The sequence below is a fragment of the Pan paniscus genome, chromosome 8 (assembly GCF_029289425.2).
Source record: "Pan paniscus chromosome 8, NHGRI_mPanPan1-v2.0_pri, whole genome shotgun sequence".
NCBI lineage: Eukaryota > Metazoa > Chordata > Mammalia > Primates > Hominidae > Pan > Pan paniscus.
Genome location: NC_073257.2, coordinates 121,883,204 through 121,906,895, shown reverse-complemented (window position 1 = coordinate 121,906,895; position 23,692 = coordinate 121,883,204). Strand labels below are relative to the sequence as shown.

General features: G+C 40.7%; 1 protein-coding gene across 6 annotated transcripts in view; it reads right to left on the bottom strand.

Annotated features, from left to right (window-relative positions):
- ADD3 (adducin 3) overlaps positions 1–21,968 on the bottom strand; it is a 129,837-nt gene extending 107,869 nt beyond the window's left edge. Inside the window, exon 1 of one of the 6 annotated variants that reach the window (XM_055093368.2) lies at positions 21,763–21,968. The gene's annotated coding sequence lies outside the window, so the exon portion shown is untranslated. Of the gene's footprint in view, positions 1–19,610; positions 20,001–21,758 lie in introns of those variants that run through there. The other 5 variants (XM_003825566.7, XM_008950894.5, XM_008950893.6 and 2 more) reach the window with 5 other exon arrangements.
- Positions 21,969–23,692: the final 1,724 nt, after the last annotated feature.

Below are 23,692 nucleotides of genomic sequence, written 5' to 3'. Positions count from 1 at the left end.
TGGAGGAATTCTCACCTGAGGTGGGATAAAAGAGAAAGATGTTCCAGGGATATGCTATCCAATTTGATAGCCACTAGTCACATGTGACTACTGAAAACTTGAACTGTGGCTAGCCTGAATTAAGATGTGCTAAGTGTAAAATATAGACAGGACTGAGTAAAAATTTTTTATGCTGATTACATGTTGAAATTATATTTTAAATATATTAGGTTAAATCAAATATATTGAAACTAATTTCCCGCCCGTTTCTTTAAAAATTTTTTAATGTGGCTTCTACAACATTTTAAATTACATATATGGCTCACATTTTGGGGTGGAGAGAACAGTACTATTTCAGGGCCTTCCTATGAAACTTCAAATTATACCATGCAGGTAGTTCTAGCTACTCAACCTGTACAAAAGGCATCACTGAACAGATGGCCTAATCCTTATGATTACGACTCTTGATAGCTCACTAGATTTTCTCTTAAAAGACAAACATTTTGGGAGGAACCCACATTATTACTCTCATCAGAAATGGCAAACAAATTCTTACAGTAATAAGCCAAACTAATGTAGTCTTCTCCCTCATTCCCCCATCTTAAAAGCCATCTTTCGAATTTTTGGTTTCATATACTTTCATGAACATATTTATCTTTACTGTTTAAGAATTATGCAAGATATTAGGATCTTCATTCTAAATATTGATTCTAAGTACAGAAGACTAGAAAAGGTATAGTTAGCATCTGATGATTTTAGGACCCAGCCAGAAGATACTACTTCGAATACATTACTGAAATCCAATGGTATTCTTAATCATTTGGCCCTCATTAAAATGAAGAACCCAAACTTTCAGGTCACTGAAATTTCTGCTTAACTGACATATTATTCTCTACAAACCAAAATCTCAGGCAAAGGCACCAGAAGTTAAAAAAAAAAAATCAATCATTAACTTAAAAGAAATATTACATAGTTTTTATAAAAACTGACCTATAAGATTTTTAATGTGAATATTGTCACCAGGAAACACAGCCAGACTCCAACCAGTTTAAACCAATGTAAAACATTAAATCCAAAAATTCTCAAGTACCTTGACCTTGTACCTGGGTCCTATTAAAATTGACTTAAAAGTACAATCAGCCGGGTGTGGTGGCTCACGTCTGTAATCCCAGCACTTTGGCAGGCCGAGGTGGGCGGATCACCTGAGGTCGGGAGTTCAAGACCAGCCTGACCAACATGGAGACACCCCATCTCTACTAAAAATACAAAATTAGCCAGGGGTGGCGGCACGTGCCTGTAATCCCAGCTACTCAGGAGGCTGAGGCAGGAGAATTGCTTGAACCAGGAGGCTGAGGTTGCAGTGAGCCAAGATCACGCCACTGCACTCTAGCCTGGGCAACAAGAGTGAAACTCCGTTTCAAAAAAAAAAAACAAGAAAACTGGGGTCATAAGTTCTATAATCTATTTCACTCAAATGACCTAAAACTATTCCTTTTCATTGGAGGGGTGGAACTGTTTCTCATTTAAATACATTCCTTTCCAAAAGAAAAAGGAATGTCAAGGCAGCCAAATACATCCATTCTGAATTTTCTATATAATGTTCCTAAACATGTCAGAAACATTTACCATGTACATGACTTGCTTCAGCGGTGAGCACACTAAAATTGGAACAATATACATAACATCAGTGTGGCTTCTACTAAGAAAACAAGAAAGATCCTGACACATTACAGATTTTGGAAAAACTTCACAAAACTTTCCCAAATTCAATGAAATTTTTTTTTTCTTTTTTAAGGAAAAGGGAAAAACAGATATCTTGAAAAGAAGCCTCAAATCTGAGAGATTGGGGTCTCTCATCCCGTCCAAACCCTGCTCTAGGGAAGGTCAGGTGGAATTCTGACAAAACCCCTTACCCCAGAATTGCATGAATGGAGTTAAGATGGCTCGTAATGTAATGAAGTGAAAAAAGCACTGGACAGAGGCAGGAATCTCAGTTTTGAGTCTAGATCTGCCACAAGCAACATGTTGCCTTAAACACGGAACTTCCTTTAATCAGACTGGGCTCTTCACTCTTAAAATGAGGTAAGGTTTCCACAATTCTATGAATCTAGATTTTATCACCCTCTCTCTCTTTATTTCTATTTGCTTCTCCTTTAAAGTATACAGAGAATTCCTACGTCTACTCATATAACAGAAAGTCTGATTTTACACAAAGGCATAATTTTAGCATCTGAAGAAACTTGCAAGCCTAGAGACCCCTTACTTCTATTACTAGGGGACTTGCTTTTAATTGAACCATGGAGGCAGAAGTTGGCTACCACCACTCTGAAGATTCCCATCTCTCCCACAAATATCGAACTAAAATTAAAAAAATATTAAATTAAATTAGTATTATTAAATTTAAAAAGTATTATTTATACTATAGTATGAGTGAAAGATTATTATAGCTACCACCTCCCACTTTCTAGACCTCTGCCTTAGTGGAACAGACGCTAGGAAAGGAAACGTTTTAATAAAATCAGACAGTGGATCCAGAAACCGCATCTAGGAGAGGAATTCAGGTGGTTCTTTCCCCAGGTTTTTCTGAGCCTAAAGCTATTTCTTATGCAGCAATTCATTCGCCAGGTGTAGGCAGGCCAAGTCTTGATTCAGGAATTTTAAAATAAACAATGAAAAACATTTCTGAACTAATGTACATGAAAAGACAGCCAGGTGCGCTGGCTCACACCTGTAATCCCAGCACTTTGGGAGGCCGAGGTGGGTGGATCACTTGAGGCCAGGAGTTTAAGAGCAGCCTGGCCAACATGGCAAAACCCCGACGCTATTAAAAATACAAAAAAATTAGCCAGGCATGGTGGCGCACGCCTGTAACTCCAGCTATTCAGGAGGCTGAGGCACAAGAACCCACTTGAACCCAATGCACTCCTGCCTGGGTGACGGAGTGAGACTCTGTCTCCAAAAAAAAAAAAAAAAGAAAAGAAAAGAGGAGGAAACTTGAGTGGTTTGGGGGTGACAACTTACTTTTCACTGTATACGCTTTTGTGCCTTATTTTGTTCCATGTCCTTATATTTCTTACTCAAAATTTCAAGTATTTAAAAAATAAATGGATTTTATAAAAATTTGATTCAAATAGTAAGTTTAACTTTGAAACCAATAAAATCATTCTTGCTTTTAAAAAACTGAGTGCTTTTCACTGATTTTCATTTTACTAAGAATTACTTTTGAGTAAGTTATTTTAAACATCTAACACTTAAAAATTTTAAGCATGAAAATTTTACATTGAAATAATCTAGAAGTTAGTTCTGTCAAATTCAGTGTTTTCTCCCACCCATTTATAAAATCACTATGTCCCAATATAAAGCCCTGTGTTAAATATCTTATTACAAGGAGCTACAAACAAAAATGGTCAACTGTGCATGTAACAAAGCTACTAGAGGAGCCAAATCATCTTGTTTCACCATTCAAATGTGCAAAAAGTCTTACTGGATTGGATTCTCCACTAAATTCACATAGCAAAAATAATTCTGCATGTGATTTTTTTTGGCAATAATTTGTTATAGGTGCTTACGCTATGTTTACTTTTGAAGTTTCAAGATAAACCACCATATGTTATTAAGGGGAAACCAAGATGGCACAATGACTTCCTGTAATGACAACATGCAATACTTGATATTGCAAAGCCCAATGCCTTCAATTCTTTTGTTATTCCATTGCACAAAAGTTCTGTTTATAATTTCAACTTTTATTTTAGATTCAGGGTGTACCTCTGCAGGTTTATTACACGGGTATATTGTGTGATGCTGAGGTTTGGGGTACAATTGATCCTATCACCCAGGAAGTAAGCATTGTGCTGGACAGTTTTTCAGCCCTTATCCCCTCCCTCTCTTCTGCCTCTAGTAGTCCCCAGTGTCAACTGTTCTGTCTTTATGTCCACGTGTACCCAATGTTTACCTCCCACTTTAAGTGAGAACATGTGGTATTTGGTTTTCTGTTCCTGTGTTAATTTGCTTGGGATAATGCAAAGCACAAAAGTTTAAAATTAAATGCAAAAACACAGCATAGGGGAAGCACCTTCATTTGGAAACAAAAAGACTATTCTTTAGCCAAAATGGTGACTATTCAACCACTTCCAAATTCATAAATGAAAACAAATTTAAAGACTGGACGATTGGGTAACACTTGAGCAGTAAAGCAGATTAAGAACTAGTCAAGTTTCTAAAATGTTTATGTTTGGGAAGAAAAATATACCTTCAAGACTTGCTGAATCTACTTCATTTCTAAGTAGTACAAGTGTTCTCTTTCCTCTGCCATAAATCAGAGTATTAGAAATGGAGTCAAATGCCACATTTAGATTTCGACCCTCAGTGACTATATATTTCTTCAGCCTCTCCATTGTTCAGCAAGTTGCACAGATTTCTGCCTCCAAAATGTCCCATTCCTTCCTGTCTTAGTCTGCTCAGGCTGCTATAATAGAATACTATAGGCTGGGTAGCTTATAATATAGCAACAAACATTTATTTCTCTCAGTTCTGAAGCCTGGGAAGTCTAAGATCAAGACACTGGCAGACTCAGTGTCTGGTAAAGGCCAGCTTCCTTGTTCACAGATAGTTGTCATCTTGCTTGTCATCACATGGAGGAAGGAGTGAAGGAGCTCTCTAAGGTCTCTTTTATAAGGGCACTAATCCCTTATAATCACTTCCCAAAGGCCCACCTCCAAATACCATCACACACCAAATACCATTCTCTTTCGAATCTCAAAGCCATGGTCTTAGTTCATTTGCTTATCTCTAAATGCCTCCTAACCTCTTTGCCAACACACTCTCTCTCCATCGTGACTTTCTTCACACCACCAAATCTCAGAGACATTTGATTATGCCTCTTATCAACTGAAAGAGGTGCCACAGAATAAAATCTAAATTTCTTAAAGTAGCACCCAGGGTCTGCATGATCTGGTCCTCTCAACCTCACCATTCCTACTTCCTCTCCCATATCATAACCATCCCACAGACTTACGTGGCTTTGCATATTCTAGTATTATGGCCTATAATTCACCCTCCTCCCCAACAGCTTGAAATGCTACTGGATTCTCTAAAGCTCAAGTCAAATGCCACTCTCCTCCCTGAATTGTTTCTCCCCAATGAGATATTTCCCTTCTCTGTGCCCACCTGTACTTCCTTTGAATTGCAGCTATAGTATAGCTCGCAGGTTTGTGTTGGAGTCTGTTACTTACATAAATGTCTATCTTCACCACTAAGGTTTTTGTCTGGTTCACATATGCTTCCTTTAAAATACTGAAAACTTATCAAGCTATGACTATGCAGCCATTCAAATAATATGGACCACTGTTTTCTAGAAGTTTTCATTCTAATAAAGAAAATTACATAAATATACATATATATATTTTAAATAAAATTGGAGGTGAATTTTATGGTATGTGAATTATACCTCAAAAAAATAACTTTAGGATAAGTGGTATATGAAAGGTAATTTAGAAATATTTTAGCCAACCCAGTATCATCCTCTTTGATGGTTGTTTTTTTTATGAAGGTAAATATAACTTTGGGTTGGCTAAAAAAAATTATTGGGAATTGATTATTCCATATTTTAAAATTATAGATATGGAGAAAAAAGTAGACCATCTTTATTGCTTAAGACCTAATAAACTTATTCATAAGACAGTTCCAACTCTCTGAAACCCATGGAAAGGATCATCATAGAGGCTTCTTCAGCTTCTCTAGATCATCCCTGACAAAATCAAGTGTTAAAAAAAATTAGACTCACCCCTGAGTTATCAAGTATCACAAACCACCTCCTGATTTCTACCTGGACAAGAAAAGCATCTTAACCTAGCCTCTTTAAGCAAAGCAGGCTAAACCAGGTTGAGTGCGGTAATTCTTGTTTCATCCAACTTTCTACTGGGAAAACAGTTCTGTTTTAGAAATAAGGTCCACAAAAGTTATTTTAGTTATTCTTCCATACATCTGAATTTGCACGCACAGATTTTTTTTCCTGGTATTTTTAAAAACTTGAGACATAATTCACATACCATAAAATTTACTAATAATTGTACATTTCAGTGGTTTTCAGTATATTTGCAATGTTGCACAACCATCACCACTATCTAGCTCCAGAACTTTTTCATCATCTTTCCTTTTCAAAAGGAAACCCAGTACCCATTAAGCTGCCACTCCCCATTTCCCCCTCCCTGCAGCTCCTGACAACAACTAATCTCCCTTCTGTCTCTATAAACGTCTATTCTAGACATTTCATGTAAGTGGAACCATATAATATGTGGCCTTGTGTATCTGGCTTTTTTACTTAGCATGTTTTCAAGGTTCATTTATAATATAAAATGCATCAGTAATTCATTCCTTTTTATGACTGCATAATATCCCACTGCATGGATACCACATTTGTTTATCCATTTATCAGTTGATAGGCATATGGGTTGTTTCCATTTTTGGGCTATTATGAATAATGTTGCTATGGTCACTAGTGTACAATTTTTTTGTGGGAACACATTTTCAATTCTCTTGGGTATATACCTATGAGAAGTGCTGGATCGTAAACCGTTACCATTTTTAACCACGTTAACTCTGAGGAACAGCCAGACTGTTCCATTTTTAAAGGGCAGTAACAACACTATTTTTATTTTCACATTTTGATTAAAATAAAATTGTTCAATCCCTAGAGAAAATGGTTTCCTTCAGGACCAAGTGTCCTTAGCAGTTAAAATAAATTCAAGGTTTTATAAGATAAATTAAATCCCTTCAAAGCATAAAGATGTATAGAAATACTTCAAACCCATATTAGAGCAAAGCTTATTCTAGTCATCAAAGGGATTAAATATGCATCCATTTAAAAATGGAGAAGGAAAATGACAACTCACAAGTTTATATAGTCGGCCTATAATTATGTACTGATCTCTCCTCATAGCAACTTGCAAATAGATGTCTAATAGACATTTCAAATGAATGTCTCAAACTGAACTCTTATTCTCTCCCATTCTCCAAACTACTCCTTCTTAGACTTTTGCCTAGGCCCAAAACCTTGGTGTCAAGTTTGACTCCTCTCTCTCAACATATACCCCCATATTTCAGTAAGAAAATCCTATTGATTCTATCTTTAAAATATATCCAGAATCCAATCAATTTTCACTACCTCTACCAGATACATCATCTCACACCAAGAGTATTGCATTGACCTCCTAAGTAGTTTCCCTGCATCTACACTTGCTCACTATGGTCTAGTCTCAAAACACAGCCAAAAGAAACCCTTTAAACATCTGTCAGACTGTGCCACACCTCTGTTTGAAGTTATCCAGTGGCTTCCCATTATCCCCACCACGTTCTGCTTCATCCATGCCAGTTATGCTTGGGCCTCAGGGCCTTTGGCTTGTTTCCTCTGCCTGCAATGTTCTTCCCCGCAGACATCCACATGCATGCTCTCTCATCATCTTCAAGGTCACCTTCTCTGTGAGGACTTTTCCTGGCTGCTCTATTTAAGTCTGCAATTACGCCCAAACACTCCCTTAGTTTCCCTTCCCTGCTCTATATTGCTCCATAACATTTATCACTAACGTAACACATACTTTATTTCTATTGACTTCCAAGAATATAAACTGCATTAGGGCAGGAGGACTTGTCTGTTTTGCTTACTGCCAAATTCCCAGCACTTAGAATGGAACCTGACACATAATAATTGCTCTATAAATATTTGTTGAATGAATAAATGAATAAAGGATGCACCGAGCTGCTCAAAAAAATAGGGGCTAAACAGGTCACAAATATGTATGAGGAACTAATATTACTACATCTAATAAAGTTCAGATGAGAGTGGAAAGCATTTATGGGACAAGATACCACAATGTTTCTACAGTTTGCTTTAGGAAAAGTTGCTATCCTTGCTCATTTCACGTATTTTGGAAAGAATCTGTCCTTTGCCAAAGGCTCTAGCTTCCGAAGAGCTGACAACAAACTCTGGGAGTTGACAAGCTCCTGGGGTAATGATGTCCTTCTCTTAAGTGCCACATATACATAGAGCCAAGGACCTTCATGGTCTTCATCTTCTATTAGCCCCATTCCCAGAATCTTCACACAGTACAATCATAGGTTTCTTGGCCACTCTCCAAGTAAACCTACAAACTGGTGAATTCAGCTTCTTCAGAAGCATAATCACAGCACCTTCAAGCACAGATGAATCTTAAAAAAATGCTTTATCCCAATGGCTCACATATTTTATATAAAAGAAAACTAGCCAGGCACAGTGGCTCACGCCTGTAATCCCAGCACTTTGGGAGGCCGAGGTGGGCGGATCACGAGGTCAGGAGATGGAGACCATCCTAGCTAACACGGTGAAAACCCGTCTCCACTAAAAATACAAAAAATTAGCCGGGCGTGGTGGCGGGTGCCTGTAGTCCCAGCTACTCGGGAGGCTGAGGCAGGAGAATGGAGTGAACCCAGGAGGTGGAGGTTGCAGTGAGCCGAGATGGTGCCACTGCACTCCAGCCTGGGCAACAGAGCAAGACTCTGTCTCAAAAAAAAAAAAAAAAAGCAAACAGAAAGTTACTTGCTCAAAATGTCTTGAATAGAGTTACAGTAAGAATTTTTCAAATAGTAAGGGATAAACATGACAAGTCTGAGTGAGAGAACTGAGACACTTTGGAACAAATCTAAAATCTGAAAACGGACAATGTTATTTTACAAAAATTTTAAGTGAAATGGTCGTATCTCGTATCAACTCCATCCATCCATCATCCACATATTAGATTTAAAAGTTATATAACAGACATTGACAGAATATGCTCTAGCATTAGGCAAACAAAGTAAATGATGGACAAATACAGATTTTTAAAATCGTACATCTCTTCCCCAAAATGAGGCTTTCCTTGTCCAGCGCTGGGAATGATGAGGATTCCTAAAGTCTTTCTATTAATACTAACTTTCCTAAGCATTACTGCCTTCAAAACAGATGTATAAGGATATTCCTATAAAAGCAGTAATTTTCATATGGAGTTAAGAGGGAGCACTGTTAAAAGTCTACACGTGACCACCACTGCCACTGCATCCCCTCCCTTTACTCCTGCCATATTCTAATGTATTTCCTAGGGAGGCCAGTCCTTGGCACTGCTACAAATAAGTCTTTGCTGTAGCTGTTAAATGCCTTATAGTGGTAAGATATTGTGAACCACTATTATAAACTATCTCCCATCATGCTATAGAAAAAGAATCTTTTTCACGGACAGTAATTTCTGGCCAAAATCCTTTCCATCTTCTCCACTTAATGAAATCTTAACTCCTCCTTCAAGGTCCACCCTTGTTCTTCTTTCCCATGAGGGCTTTTCTGACCACTCCACCTCTTTTTTTTTTTTTTTTTTTTGAGACAAAGTCTCACTTGTCACCCAGGCTAGAGTGCAATGGCGTGATCTCAGCTCACTGCAACCTCCGCCTCCCAGGTTCAAGCAATTCCCCTACCTCAGCCTCCCAAGTAGCTGGGATTACAGGCGCCTGCCACCACACCTGGCTAATTTTTATATTTTTAGTAGAGATGGGGTTTCACCATGTTGACCATGCTGGTCTCGAACTCCTGACCTCTGGCGATCCACCCACCTCAGCCTCCCAAAGTGCTGGGATTACAGGCGTTGAGCCACTGCACCCAGCCCACTCCATCTCTTTTCTTGACCAGTTGACCTGTGGCATTTGTTTTCTGTATCTGTCATCTGGCATTCATCACACACACTGGCAAGTAACATATTTTGCATTGTTGTCTTAGTTATTGCTGACCATTCCTATGTTTGACTGGGAAAGTCTGAGTCTCAAGGAGTGATGTATCTCATAGCTTATGGGGATTTTCTGGAAGACACATATTAAAGTATAATTCCTTACAGATAAAGGAGAAGGGCCAGAAGCCCTAAGGGTGACTGGGTTAAGAATACACAGCAAAACCATCATTTAACTGCAATTTTAGAAGCTTTTGGTTATACCAAAACAATGATCCCCAACCTTTTTAAACAAGATACCTTTTATGCTCAAAATGTGTTAACAAACAAGACCATTACTCATAATAGTAGTCAGGTATTAAATATCTCTTAATTTAAAAAATACATGGATTCAATGAAGTTTTAGTACATACACGTAAGGTATGGTACTTACTCAGTATACAGAACGTACTTGGTATGCACAAAAAGTTGCTTTCCCCTAGGACCTCAGGATGGCACATGGTTTAATTTTATTGTACTGTGGACATGGATTATTATTGCCATATTGAAAAGTACTACCACATAAAAATATTTAGAAGGAAGCAAACTAAATATATATATATTATATATATAAAAAACAAATCCCCACTCCCCTACAAAAAATAAACCCAGCCAAAAACTCTTCAGTAACTCTTCCCATGAAGGGTATATTTTAAGCACATGCCCCAGGGTGAAACAATTCACTTCATGTTTCAGTAAACTTTTCTTGTGGTTTTAAATATAGCAGAAGGAACAAAAGTTAACATAGACAAAATCAAATAGAAAACATTTGGAAGTTCATCTCATGTATACGTCCTGATTCTAGTGAATTCTCAATCGTATTTACCCATGTTACCACTTCCTTAAAAACAACAACAGAAACCAAGAACCCCAGCATCAGTATTTTCCAGCCAAGGCAGAAATATCATTCTAATCTTGGTTCAACTCTTCTGTGCAGTCACCAACAAAAATAAACATAAATAAATCAGCAGTATATAGCATAGTGCTTAAGGGTATTAGCCCTGACCTCAAATCTTGGCTCTGCCCTTTGTTAACGGTATGATCTTGGGCAAGTTACTTCACTAAACTTTGGATAATTTATGTGAAGTGCTTAGAATGATCCTTGGCAGGTTTTAAAGGCTAACAAAAATGGTTACTAATTAAGTAATTACATATAATATATATAAATATGTAACAATCAAGTGTATTTTTATAGCAACAATTTCAAAGCTTCCTTTCAATTCATATTTTCAAAGTTCCTTCTTGTCTGGCTTTGACAAGCCTATTCCAGATACCTTAAACCTCCACTGACCTGTAACTAGTTTTACTACCTCCAGTTCTACCCATGGCTGCTACCACAGTAAGTTTTTGGAAAATAGGGAAAGAAAAAACAAACAAAAACCAGGAAACCACTACCATACACCAAAACAACAACAAAATCTACTTTGAAACAGTGAATTCACTCAAGTAGGAATCATTGCCTTACAAAATGAGACAAAAAGGGCAGGAGAAAAAAACAATCGAAGTATTCAAGTATTCTTAAAACCCTTACCTCCAGTTAGGCAAATGATTTGTTTGCTGATTCTAAGCCCAAGCAGATTTTAACATCATTATTGTCTGCAGGAGCCATCAATAACCAACCAGACCTGCTATTGAAAGACTGCTCACATTAAAATAATTTTCTTTACCACTTAATTTAATTTCACCACTACTCGGCTGTTTTTAACATAAGGCTCAACAACTTCTTCAGGTTTCTCTTTTCCCATGCATTCCAACAAGTACTGAATTAGTTCTTCATCATGTGTTTAGGCCTCCTGCTGGGAAGCATAATTAAAATTAAGCAGGCAACAATTCCACTTGGTACTAAGATCCTGTCAAATCCTCCAAATGAAGCTGGGCCTGGTTTCTCCAGGAACTGGCTGAGTTCTCTAAGGAAAACAGGAGCTGCTCAACTTGATGCTGGCCATTCAGTAGATGGCACTCTTCCCTTTGAGCCCAAATTAAACAGCCCCAAGAAGTATGTTCTGTTACATTCAGGTGTGACACAAAGCAGGGGTTCTCTCTTCAAAGCACTTAACTGATAGTCACAATCCCTCCTGAAATGCTGACTGGTCAAGGCAGACACTCTAAAAGAGCACAGGGACGTTTAGATTATAAGACATCAAACAATATAAAATCATCTAACTTAAGTGATTACCAATTAATCAGCTTCTCAGAGGTTATTACTATCTCAAGCAAATACACTGTTCTTATTCAGGCATAAAATGTTCCTTCCCTATTACATTCTGCTATAACAGTGACAGCCTTTCTGTGGCTAGTGACCGGACCCTTGTCTATCGCATGTTTTACTAAGGTATTTAGCTATGGCAAAGTGCTTAGAGAAATACGATTTTATCATTATCAACATTCACTATGACAGATGAAGTAAAAATGTATTACTTTCAGCATTTTTAACTGAAAATAAATTTGATGTCCACTTAAAAAAAAAAAATCAAACATTCTGCCAGGCGCAGTGGCTCACGCCTGTAATCCCAGAACTTTGGGAGGCCGAGGCGGGCAGATTACGAGGTCAGGAGATCGAGACCATCCTGGCTAACATGGTAAAACCCTGTCTCCACTAAAATATAAAAAATTAGCCGAGCATGGTGGCGGGTGCTTGTAGTTCCAGCTGCTTGAGAGGCTGAGGCAGGAGAATGGCATGAACCCAGGAGGCGGAGCTTGCAGTGAGCCAAGATCAGGCCACTGTACTCCAGCCTGGGCGACAGAGCGAGACTCCATCTCAAAAAAAAAAAAAAAAAAAAAAAAAAAAATCAAACATTCTAATACGAAAATTAGTGCAGCTCTAGTTTTTCAAAAAACAAGTATTTTTAAAGCAATGAATTTCTAATTCATTGATAACGTGTACTTTAATAAATAATAGCTCCCAATTATTAAATGTTGAGTAAGGTTTGTCACACTTCTATTTTGAAAATCTTTATTCGAAATTTAACAAGCAGACAGTTGTGGAGAAAGAAAAACATTCCTTTTAGTGCAATCTCCAATTTAAAGCTAAAATGTTAAGCAATCAGATAGAATTCACCTTAAAAATTCTACCTTCCCATCCTGGCCAACATGGTGAAACCCCATCTCTACTAAAAATACAAAAAATTAGCCAGGCGTGGTGGCCCATGCCTGTAAACTCAGCTACTCGGGAAGCTGAGGCAGCAGAATCACTTGAACCAGGGAGTCGGAGGTTGCATTGAGCCGAGATCACGCCACTACACTCCAGCCTGGCAACAGTGCGAGACTCCGTCTCAAAAAAAAAATTCTACCTTCCCTTAGGAAAGTGAACTCAACTCTGACAATAAAAACTGTAAAAGAAGGCTGGACGCGGTGGCTCACACCTGTAATCCCAGCACTTTGGGAGGCCGAGGCGGGTGGATCACCTGAGGTCGGGAGTTCGAGACCAGCCTGACCGACATGGAGAAACCCCATCTCTACTAAAAATACAAAATTAGCCGGGCGTGGTGGCGTATGCCTGTAATCCCAGATACTCAGGAAGGCTGAGGCAGGAGAATCGCTTGAGCCCAGGAGGTAGATGTTGCGGTGAGCTGAGAATTGCGCCATTGCACTCCAGCCTGGGCAACAAGAGTAAAAAACTCTGTCTCAAAAAAAATAAAAATAAAAAAACTGTAAAAGAAAGGCAAGGTAAGAGGTACACTGTTTTCACCTTTAAAAAGTTGGCTGTGGAAATAAGGAATACGAACAATGCATCAACTTCATTGCAAATCCCTTTCTACCTCCCATTTGTGCAGCTCAGGCAATGAAGCATTCCACTCATCCAAGGCACTTATGCCCAATCACAACTCCATTTGAGCTCTGACCATTGCCATTTTCCAACCACTTCCTTAGATATTAAAAGGCTGACCTTCTAGAATTTTTTTGTCATGTATTAAGACAAATGAGAACAGAAGTCACGATGCAGCTAACAGTTGCTCACTCTAACTTCCTAGGGCGTAAAAGTGGAGTGTTCTTAGAAGTCCCTGGGGAGGCCTTGACTTCCAAATTTACTTCCTTAGATATACCAAGTAAGCCTAACTATCTTCTTCAGGAGGATGAGTAAACCCATCTTTCTGCTCCAGCATTTAGTCATTCTAGCAAATCAAAAGACGATAGGATGAGAATATTGAATGGAAAAGGAAAACAGAAATGCTGTCCTTGCTCAGGATGAGCTGAGCCATTGTGGAAGAACTGCACAGAAACACTGCTAATGGTGACAAAGACATACACCGAGTTCCCATGACACTAAAAACTCAGCACTTCAACCTGATTGCTTTTACATTGTTTGAGTTCCACCTCCTCTAGTAGGTAACCAACAAACCACCACAGAGGCAGAGTTAAACAGGCTGAGTCACTCACAATCAGCACTCTCCTCTTTCATTCCATCTGAAAAGGTGAGCACTTCCTTTGGTGAGGGAGGGGAAAGTAAGAAATCACAAGAATAAATTTAAAGAGGTATGGAAGCTTAAAAAAATAATTTCGTGTATATTACTTGGAGTTAGGTTATCCTGCTTAATCCACCGCTTGCCTTAACGTATCTGTGATCACTGTTATTTTATTGTTTCACTAATATAGTATACTTCTTGAGACACTGGTTTTAAAGACATTATGTTACTGTCCTTAAATTTCTCAGAAGTGTTTTTACCCCCTAGCTGGTTGAGGGAAATGTTTATCCTATGGAAATTGCATATGCCCACTGCAGAAAAAAATGAGTTTCATAACCCTAGATTAAAACCTTAGCCTTGGCCGAGTGCAGTGGCTCACGCCTGTAACCCCAGCACTTTGGGTAGCCGAGCGGGGAGGAACACTTGAGGTCAGGAGTTCAAGACCAGCCTGGCCAACATGGCAAAACCCCATCTCTACTAAAAATACAAAAATGAGCCGGTAGTGGTGGCAGGCGCCTGTAATCCCAGCTATTCAGGAGGCTGAGGCAGAAGAATCGCTTGAACCCAGAAGGCAGAGGTTGCGGTGTGCCGAGGTCACACCACTGCCCTCCTGCCTGGATGACAGAGAGAGACTCCATTTCAAAACAAAACAAAACAAAAACCTAAAAATCCAAAAAAACCGTAGCCTTGTTTGAAGAGGTAGTCATCTTAAATGCCAGTTAATGTACCGCATACAAACAAATCTCCTCAGGCCCATTTTCATTGAAAGAAAAAAAAAAAGTAAACATAACATATGGTGCTGATGCAGATCAGTCTGACTTCAAGTAAAGGCTCAATTTAGATCTAACCTTACCTTAAAGATATAAACCAGGCCTGTGGCTCATGCCTGTAGTCCCAGCTACCTGGGAGGCTGAGGTGGGAGGATGGCTTGAGCCCAGGAGTTCGAGACCAGCCTGGGCAACATAGTGAGAGCTGTCTCAAAAATACAAAAAAAGAAAAAAAAAAAGATATAAACATATGCCAAGGCCTACACATCTTGTACAATAACGGTTCAGCTTTTAGCGGAGTTAAAACTAAGCAATATTATCTTCAAGAAACAAACTTACAAGAACAGTAAGCCTTTTAAAATCAAAGATAGGTTTCATCCATTTTATACCTTTTGGTGATCATGCTACTACTATTTGGATTATGCTAGACAACTCTGAAAGCCACATTCATTCTTTAAGGTTTCTAGGATACTCTAAATGTATTCCTTCAATGCAGTTAAGTAATGTCCTAGAAGCCTGAAAGGAATTGTTAATGCAGCTTTTCAAACATACTCAACCAAAAACAGTTTAAGGAAACAAGGGGCTCTGATTCTCATTATCTGTGCTACCATCTAAGACTTTAAGTTAAACAGTACTTTCTTAACATTTAACATGTTTTCAACTGTGCAATTCAATTTTGAACTTTGAGGCTGGTCCAGATATTCAGCAACATTAAAATACACATGAAATAAATAAAAGATCCACAAACCTTTTTTCTCCAACACTTTTTTCCCACATAAAGGTATTACTCTATGCATACTGTTGGTACTCAATAAATATTACATTAATACACCAGGTGAATAATTTTTAACTTTACCTAAAAGGAAGAGAATCCCTCAAGTAGCATGGTTTGACATACATATACATACACACACACATCCATAATTAGCTACTGCAAGAATAAAAAATAATTATATTCATCTAAGGGATAACAGACTTTTTCTTTCAAGCAACAGCCAATGAAAGACTTCTAACCTGTATGTTTTAGAGGATTCTTGATATATACAACCCATTACAGTAAAAAATTACAGTAAAAATTTGAGACTGTCTTGGCATTTGGCCAAGAGAATTGAATCTCTGGCAGAACCTGAAAGACCTCATAACAATCTCACCTATAAACACTCTGGCAAGGACCCGGAGTTCAAACCATAGAGTATTAACAAAGAAGACATAAAGTATTAAGGCACTTATTTTGAATCTCAATGACATGACAGTCTAGGACTGTCCAATTAATTTTAAATTGGGTTTAAATAACTTCAAATAGGTCTATGTTTAAAAGGAAGAATAGCACTCAATTAGATATTTAAAGTTTTTTTAAAAATTCAAACTCTACATATTTAATATTTTCAAAGGAATCTGAAAAGCACTAATTATAACAAAAACAGTGTTTAGTGTGAGAAACAGATTAGTAACCTGTGTCTTCAATAAAGCTTGCACTTTCTCAATTCAACGCATGCTTGTTTTTAAACATTTTTTCCTAACATTACATTGCACTAAGTTGTCAAAGGACATTTCATCTATCTAGAATAATTCTAAACATTACTTAAAACAGCTCCTAATTTAGTTTATAATTTGTTTGACATATCAACTACAATGGTGAAGCAGCAACACACAGTTCCTTGAGGAATGTGAATGACAAAGTATAAGCCACAAATTACATCTTTGCATTTAGGGTTCATTTTAGGAAGCAATTCAGGTGGTATTTAGAACAAACTTAAGTTAAAATTTATCTCAGGTTGATATGATGTTGGTAATCAGAAAGGTGATAAGGTTTACTGATTTACTGCAGAACTGGAATCTCCAATGGCAATTAGTGCCCTCTGGGCCACCTGGGACCCTACATATCTGGTAAGCTTCAAAAAAAAAAAAAAAAAAAAAAGACTTTAGTATCTTTAGTAATTAGAAAGATAGCACACTCTAGCACAAACTCTAGCACCCTAAACATATGTTGTGTATCAAAAGAGAATACTCTTTCAACGTCAAAAGGTGACTGTATTTAATGCGGATTAACCACCACTCCTTAGATTTAAGCATAACTTGGTGGTATTAATACCAGAGGATGTGGTTAAACAAGACATGTGCACCTGATAGTCATGGGAATACTATGAAGACCTCTCACTGGTTTGCAGTAATTACCATGAGCTCAATAGCAACAAGGGGCAGTGGTTACATGGGCTCACTTTTGGGCCAGACTCTGGCTTCAGAACCAACCTGTGTCACCTTGGGAAGATACTTAACCTCTCCATGCCTCTGTTTAGCCACTGGGTTGTTGGAAGGACTAAGTAAATTAAATCATATAAAACTCTTAGTGCCTGGCACAGAGGTTAGGCAAATAAATATTGGCTATTACAAATATTTGCTGAGTCTTCACATGCTGGGTAGCATGACCTAACAGCCTTCAAAAAGATATGTCACTTTACATACTGATAATGATAAACACAAAAAGCACTGAATACAAACCCCATTCTAAGCACTTTACATATAACAACTCGGTTAAGCTAAAGTTCTGATGTGACTGTTCCCCAACACGCTACACAGTTTGTTCAGAGCCAGGTTTCTATGCTTTTATGTGATTTCTTCCCTCAAACACTTCTTATACTCTGATGACATGCATACATGCCACCCAGTACTGCTAACCAACTGCTTTGAAATGGGAGAGATTAACCAGCTAACCACCTGTAGGCTTACATGTGACAAAAGCACTCAGACATGATAGGCCTACTTCAGGAAGCCTCAAAACCTCAGAAGTTGGGCACCACCCTGTATCTAGGTTTTAGGATTGTGTGTAGGAGTTGGGCTGTTGCTGATGTTATGTTCTCTTGGTCTCAAAAGACATTCTGGTTTTACAAAGGCCAGATCTACACTTTAAACATAATTGGGCAGAATTCACATTCATGCCAGCATAATATTGAAGAAAGGGGTGAGACAGCAAAGTGTGTAATTTTCTCCCTTTCAGTCAATGCTTGAAACTTACATTGCGAAAATACAATCCTTCTATCATGCAAAATATTTCCCAAGTGTCATATGATCAACTATGTCAAATGTTCACCAAACATTTCCTGATATCATATATGTAAAATGTAGCAATACATTGAATGTCTCATAACCAACTATCTCAAGAACTCCTTCAAATTATGTTTAACATTCAAAATAGATACACCCGTTTCTTCTTTAAAAACTATTACCAACATGCCAGCACTTCTGGGCACCTTAAGTGTTATCACAGACTGAACTCTTCAGAAAGATGAAGAGTTAAATGTAGCTGCCTTTATTTTATCCTGGTCCTCCTTCCATAAAGTTAATCTGCTCCATTTAAGCAAAGGAAAATAAGTTATAATGCAAGTACGATATAATGGAGACTTCGATATAAAAACTTTCTACAAATGCTCCATTTATAATGTTCCAGTTATTTATAGGGTTAAGTAACTTAACCCTATAAATGGGTTGGTCCCATAACTTAATTACACAAATATTTTTAACAGTCAAGTATTTAACTTGAAAACGACAAATTGCACTGTACTCTTATTTTTTCAATCTTTAAAAACACTCTCACTAGGAGTCTTCTAAAGCCAAAATTAGGAACGTACCCTGCACTATGTAGTCAGAAGCCATTCCAAGAAAAGCAACCATTTAATACTGCTAAATCTAAAATGCTACATAATTTAACGTAAACTTGCACGCACGTGTATGTAGCTAGTCCCATACCCCAGAATCTTATCAATTCCTTCCCCAAACTTGCATATAATCCTCCCTCAAAGCCTCTTGGCTAAGTTAAATTCCTTAACACTCTACCAGGTTAATTGCAACAGCACATGTGCCAAGGAAATTAGTGGTTTTCCTTGCGCTCCCATTTTCAACGGGCACCTACTTGCAATTAAATCTCTGCAACAAAAAAGTTCACCTGAGGCCGTTCTTGCCATTTTAAAAGAGGCCCAGATTATGCTACCTGTCTGTGGTCTTGCCTAAGCTCTAATAGCATACCTCCAAAGAGGCTGGACGTGCCCCAAACACCAGCACACCAGACCTGCTGCCAACTTCGCTTGTCACCCCTAGCAGGAAGCTCAACCTAACATGTATACGTTTGTAGGGGCGGTGTGTTTGTGTGTGTCTGTGTTGGGGGGTGGGGAAGCGGATTATAGGAGAAAGGTGACTGAACACTTTCAACTTGTAACAAAAAAAATTTTTTTTAAATGAGGAGAAAAACAACCAAAACCAACATTCGCTCTCTTTCCTCCACCTTTTCTAAGCGCAGGAACCTCTCACTCCCCTGGAGCGCACCTTCAGGGCTTAAGGTCCCCGGGGTCACCTAAGCTTCAGCCAGTAACTGATTTTAGTACTCCCCGCCTTCCTAGGGAAAACCAGCAGACGCGCGAAGCGTCGGGCCCACCCCGCGGCGCCGCAGGCCGTGCACCGCCACCCCCGGACCCTCCCCCGCAGGTACGCTCCCCTCTGGCCTGGCCGTGGTCCCCACTCCCGCCCCGGAAAAGGGTTCACCTGAGGCCGGAGGGACAGCCAATGAGAAGTCCCCTCGGCCCCGCCAGCCGCCGCTCCCTACCCCCGCGCGACCCCCGGTAGCGTCCCCAGTGCCAGCCCCCGCGCGGGTGCCCGCGTCCCGGCCCGGAGGAGAGGCGGGACGACGGCGCGTCCTCTCCCCGCAAGATTACCTCGCAGCGCGTAGCCGGCTTTGTGTTTCCCCTCGCTCCTTCTCCGCAGCCGCCCGGGCTGCAGCAGCCGCCGGATCCGCCGCTGCGGCCGCCTCTTAAGCGCCGCAGAGCCCCAGAGGGTAGGGCGGGAGAAGGGGAGGGGGCTTGAGGAGGGAGGGACCTGTACGCCGAGCCCTGTGCAGCAGGAAGCGGCGACACCTGGGATGCCGACGCCTCTGGCGCTTGCTCTGTGTTTTAAAAAATCTAATTTAAACCCCTCTTCTTTCCCTCCCGCCCCTCACACTGGCGACCGTTACGGGCTGGCGGCTCGCGCTCTGGCGGGACTAGCCAAGCGCCCCTCGAGCGTCCCTTGGTCCCGCCCCCTAACGCCCCGCCCCTAGGTCCCCAAGCGCCCCCCCCGGTCACGCCCCCAAGGTCCGCCCCTCGCAGCCCCCTACGCCTCTGGCCCCGCCTCCTGGGCTCCGAAGCCTCCCGGCCCCGCCTCCTCAAGACCTCGCCTCTGGCAGCCCCGAGCTCTCTCTGGCCCCGCCCCGAGCGCCCCTCGGGAGTCCTGGTCCCGCCCCCGCAGCCCCCTCCGCGCCCTCAAGCGCTAAGTCCGTGAAGCCGCAGCGGTGGGGGCCTGCAGGCCCGGCAGCCGGGAGGGCCTGGTTCGGGGCGGCTGCCTGGCGCCTTTTCAACGTCCTCTTCTGACTGTGCAGCTCGAATCCGCGGCGTCCCCGGAGGGCCAGAGGGGGAAACGACCCCGATAGAAACCCGACCGCGAAGGGGAGGAGGGGCGCCTCGGAAATGTCTCCCGCCCTAAATGAGCGAGCCCCCTACTCCTACTCCCGAGGCTGAGCCGCCGCTTTGAGTCAGCCTCGGCCGCCCACGCTGGCTGCTGGGGCTGTAGGAGGCCACTGCAAAGGTTCAACCTCCGCACGCCCCCCGTGGGGCCTGGACTTTGCTCTCAGCACAGCTGCCTTCGCGGGCGCCTAGTCCCCACAACCCCTGCTTCACCTCCACATAGGGGGAGGACAGGGGCTCTCGCTTCTGCTTCATTTGGACCCCTCGAGAGTCTTCACTCCCGCTTTGGCTCCCGGCCTCTGAACCTTATGAGAGCTCACTTCTTTGAGGCGAAAAGTCAAGGCATCGCCAAGAACCTTCAAAATGAATGCGGGGCCGGGCAAACTTTGCAACACGCAATTGCAGGGCTGTGGATCCATCCACAGGTGACACCGGGCCTCCCACCCCCCTCGCCCAGACATGTTTCTCATCCCAACCTATTCTCGAAATAGACCTCCCAGCGGTGCACACTTTTCTCTGCCACCCACGACTTCCACGTCCCTCCTGCACCAGTACACTTGCAAGCACACCCCTCCGAGCGCCATTCTAATGATTCATGGTCCCTTGGGCCAACCCCACCCTAACACACACAACAAACTTCGTTCCCCACCCTTATCCCCCTTCGTTTCCAAGGCACTGGCGACAATCCACTTCATTTCCTTTCCTCATCTGCAGACTCGTCCCCCTCAAATACCTCACGCCATCCGCCTCATCTTCATCCCCCCCTCCTCCCTAAAAATGTGCTAATTAAAATGTAGTTTCCTCTTCCCACATATGAAGTGTGGAAAATGAATCTTGTCTTGGCACAAACTGTGATGCATTTATCGTTTTCTCTCTCCACTGGACTAAGGCTGTAGAAATTTTAGTCTACCACCATCTCCCATTTGCTCAAAAAATCCAACCATGCCTTATTATTTTTAAATACTCTTAACGAATCGTGGGGAAGGCTGCCTAGTTTGGGGAAGAAAATTGTTTAGAAAATGTTCAGCCTGACATTTTATTTGGCATTTAAAAATATCTGCAGTATTTGAGAGAGATATTGGGAGTGGCTGGATATTTTCTTGCATTTAAAAAGCAAAAAAAATGAAAAGCTTTGCATGCATCAAGGTTAGCCTTTTTATGAATAGCAAAAAAAGTATCCTAAGGGCACCTATCAGAATATAGTCCTCACTATATTTTGCTAGTCGCAAATCTGGACACCCCCACCACCACCAAAGGAAGACAAATTAACATAATCCATTGTAAGCATGTCTGATGAACAGTCTTTTCCATGATCATTCCTTTTCTCACAGTTTCTGGACAAAATAGCTAGATAGATCTCCTTACCCACCGAAGATCCAAAGCTTCCTTCTAACAAGGGTAGTAGACGTACGTGTCTGTGTCTTCTGTTCTCTAGGTGTGGATTCTGCAATGCTGCACAGAAACCTACTGCAGCCTCAGACCAACAGCAGCAGCAGCAGCGGCGGCGGCAGCAGCAGCAGCAGCATTAGCAGCAGCAGCTTCTCTCAATGCTGAGTAGTAAGTGTTTGACTTAGTAAACTCTACAATTACCATTAGGCGCTTGCTTATGAGAGGAGGCGGAATCTTTCTTAAAGGAATGGGTTTTGTTTTTCCTCTCTAGTATTGCTTCATAAGAGGCAGAGAGGGTGGAATCAGGGAGTTTTGTGGACTGAGTAAATGAGTACAGCTGTGGGAGGTCAAGGTTAAAATTAACTGGGTGGTTGAGGAATGGAGGCAATGATTTTAGTGTAAGTCAATGAAATGCTAGAAGCACCAGTTTTAAAGAGCCCTGCTAATTTCAAACATTGGGGTAATGGCAAAATAAAGTTGTATGCCTTGAAACTGATTAGTAATTTGTGCTAATATTTAATTTAATTTAATATTTGTGCTAATATTTAACATCGTACTAAAATAATAACTATATAAAGGAAAGCTATTTAGTATTTAATATAAGAATAAAAAGAAAAATGAATTAAAACTCGTTTATGTGACTAGAAGCAATGGATTCAAGTCCTACCTGTAAGCATACTTGGAACTTCAGTGAATACCAGTATTAGAAAATATATTGTTGACAGGTTTCAATGTGTGCTCATGTGATATAAAAAATCACAATATTGCCGGGCGTGGTGGCTCACGCCTGTAATCCCAGCACTTTGGGAGGCTGAGGCGGGTAGATCACGAGGTCAGGAGTTCAAGACCAGCCTGGCCAAGATGGTGAAATCCCGTCTCTACTAAAAATACAAAAATTAGCCGGGCGTGGTGGCAGGCGCCTGTAATCCCAGCTACTTAGGAGGCTGAGGCAGAGAATTGCTTGAACCCGGGAGGCGGAGCTTGCAGTGAGCCAAGATCGCGCCACTGCACTCCAGCCTGGGTGACAGAGCAAGACTCTGTCTCAAAAAAAAAAAAAAAAATTACAGTATTATATATAGAGAAAACAAAATATACCTAAAATAATTTTTGGATAATAGCACAGTATTATGCTATTTCAGTGGCAATTCAAAGGTCAGCAAAATTAAGAAACACAAGTGGATTGACTGACTCTAAGTGCATATGAATCTGCTATTTACACTATTAAAATGTGTCGTGTCCACCTGAGAATCTGCATTATAACCTTACATTTTATCTTTATATTACTTGATTTAAGCACTTACCAGTTATGTTTTTTTCTCTATAAGTAAATGAAGAGGTGTGATCTCAAAATATGAATAGAAAAAAATACAGGAAATATTCTGCCTTTAATTTTCTTTGCACAGCTTTTGTTAATGATGTACCTGTGTGATCTTGAACAAGTAAATAACCTTATTTGGTTCTTAGTTCCCTATTTTGTAAAGTGAGGAAGTTGGATTGAAATTTCCCAGGGTCTGGCCGGGCATGGTGGCTCACGCCTGTAATCCCAGCACTTTGGGAGGCTGAGGCGGGCAGGTCATGAGGTCAAGAGATCAAGAACATCCTGGCCAACATGGTGAAACCCTGTCTCTACTAAAAATACAAAAATTAGTCGACTCACTGCAATCTCTGCCTGCCAGGTTCAAGCGATTCTCCTGCCTCAGCCTGGGACTACAGGCGCATGCCACCACACCCGGCTAATTTTATGTATTTTTAGTAGAGACAGGGTTTCACAGTGTTAGCCAGGATGGTCTCGATCTCCTGACCTTGTGATCCGCCTGTCTCGGCCTCCCAAAGTGCTGGGATTACAGGCGTGAGCCACCGCACCCAGCCTCAATTTTTTTTTTTTAATGCCTCCTACAGGGAGAGAATTA